Source organism: Oratosquilla oratoria, chromosome 16 (assembly GCF_046742065.1).
Source record: "Oratosquilla oratoria isolate Oo_2021 chromosome 16, ASM4674206v1, whole genome shotgun sequence".
In the NCBI taxonomy this organism is placed as follows: domain Eukaryota; kingdom Metazoa; phylum Arthropoda; class Malacostraca; order Stomatopoda; family Squillidae; genus Oratosquilla; species Oratosquilla oratoria.
In genome coordinates, this window is record NC_134792.1 from 25918572 (window position 1) to 25921071 (window position 2500).

The window sequence follows — 2500 nt, forward strand, 5'->3', positions numbered from 1 at the left end:
CTTTTAACATTAACATATGTGTTGTAAATAATTTGAAAAAAAAAATAATAGAAAAATAAGAATAGAATAAAAGATAGAAAAGAGAGAGAGAGAGAGAGAGAGAGAGAGAGAGAGAGAGAGAGAGAGAGAGAGAGAGAGAGAGAGAGAGAGAGAGAGAGAGAGAGAGAGAGAAGAGAGAGAGAGAGAGAGAGAGAGAGAGAGAGAGAGAGAGAGAGAGAGAGAGAGAGAGAGAGAGAGAGAGAGAGAGAGAGAGAGAGAGAGAGAGAGAGAGAGAGAGAGAGAGAGAGAGAGAGAGAGAGAGAGAGAGAGAGAGAGAGAGAGAGAGAGAGAGAGAGAGAGAGAGAGGAGAGAGAGATAGAGAGAGAGAGAGAGAGAGAGAGAGAGAGAGAGAGAGAGAGAGAGAGAGAGAGAGAGAGAGAGAGAGAGAGAGAGAGAGAGAGAGAGAGAGAGAGAGAGAGAGAGAGAGAGAGAGAGAGAGAGAGAGGGAGAGAAACCTCTAAACAAGGTGAAAAGGTTATAAGAAAGATGGAAAAAGTAGAGAAGCTTGGGGTCAAAAGCCTTGACCCAAAAGACCATGAAATTATGGGTTGTGTGAGCCCTATAATCTGCTAAGGTTTTAATACACGGTTCTTCAAGTGACACACTATACAAACACATCTTTATTTCCGCCTATTTTTCACCGGCCTGGCCATGAATTAAGTTGTCTGTTTACGTTTTTTTTTCATAAAAGAAAAAGAAAAACACGAAGGAAGTTCTTTTGTTTTGGTGCCATACTCTGTACATGGCGTAAAATTTATGTGTATAGAAAAAAAAATCCTGGAATAATCTTTTAGAAAGTACTTTATGATCCACTACACGAAGAACGAACTCGGGCATTTGTAATCCACAACGAACTCCATTCCTTTTAATTGTGTTTTTTTTTTTTATCCATCATTTCCTGTTCCTCCTCATCCCCCACCCCCAATATTTTCTTTTTCTATGTTCCACGCCCTTTCAGAAACCCATTTTTAATAATGAGCTCTATTCGCCCCGGACAGTGTTTGAATTCTTTATCTCCTATACACTGCCAAGAGTCCTTTTAGACTCCCCAAAAAAAAGTAAGATGAGACAGTGGTCTTTTTATCGACTCTACTACAGGAATGAAAGACAAGACAAAAGAATAACCTTTTGAGTGCGTCGGGGCTTCCATCAGCCAAGAGAAGAAGAAAAAAATCTACTGCTGGAAACCGGTTCCAGGTTAATGATTGGACCATCGCGGCGGAAGCATTAATGGGAGCTATGAGCTCCGGAGGTTCCGCCTCTGGCTGAAGAAAATCGTCTGGAAGAGGCTCAAGAGTCAAGACAAACATGCGTGTCCTTAGGGTCCAGCAGCGTCTTTGGGACTCGATGAAGCCTTCGTTGATTTTGTTTTGGAGAAGCGTCAGACACTTTCATTCTGATTAGAGAGCTCCGAAGGTTCCGCCTCTGGCTGAATAAAATCGTCTGGAAGAGGCTCAAGACAAACATGCGTGTCCTTAGGGTCCAGCAGCGTCTTTGGGACTCGATTAAGCCTTCGTTGATTTTGTTTTGGAGCAGCGTCAGACACTTTCATTCAGATTAGAGAGCTCCGAAGGTTCCGCATTTAGCTGAAGAAAATCGTCTGGAAGAGGCTCAAGACAAACATGCGTGTCCTTAGGGTCCAGCAGCGTCTTTGGGACTCGATGAAGCCTTCGTTGATTTTGTTTTGGAGAAGCGTCAGACACTTTCATTCGGATTAGAGGGTTCCGGGGGTTGCGCCTCTGGCTGAAGAAAATCGTCTGGAAGAGGCTCAAGACAAACATGCGTGTCCTCAGGGTCCAGCAGCGTCTTTAGGTCTCAATGAAGCCTTCGTTGATTTTTTTTTTTCTAGCAGCGTCAGGCACTTTCATTCGGATTAGAGAGATCCGGAGGTCCACCTCTGGCTGAAGAAAATCGTCTGGAAGAGGCTCAAGACAAACATGCGTGTCCTCAGGGACCAGTATCTTTAGGACTCAATAAAACCTTCGTTGATTTTATTTGGAGCAGCGTCAGACACTTTCATTCGGATTAGAAAACCTTTTGGGTTCAAAGTTAAAATCTATCTCCAAGAACTTTCTAAGTTACAAGCCAAAAACTATTGAAGAGCCTTTCTTCATTCGGATAAGAAAACCTTCTAGATTACAAGACAAAAGCTATCTCGAAGTACCTGGGTTACAATCTAAAACTATTTTGAAAAACCTTTTTGGATTAAAGTCAAAAATTACTAAAGACCCTTTCTTCATTTAGATTAGAAAACCTTCTGGGTTACAAGACAGAAGTTATCTCGAAAAACATTCTTGGTTAGAAGCCAAAACTATCTGAAAGAACATTTTGGATTACAAGCTAAAAATATCGAAGAATTAGAAAATCATCTGGGTTCCAAGCCAAAAAAAAAAAACTTTCTTGGATGACCTTCTGGGTCACAGATTGCTAAAAAAAAAAAAAAAAAAAAAAAGTCCTTCCA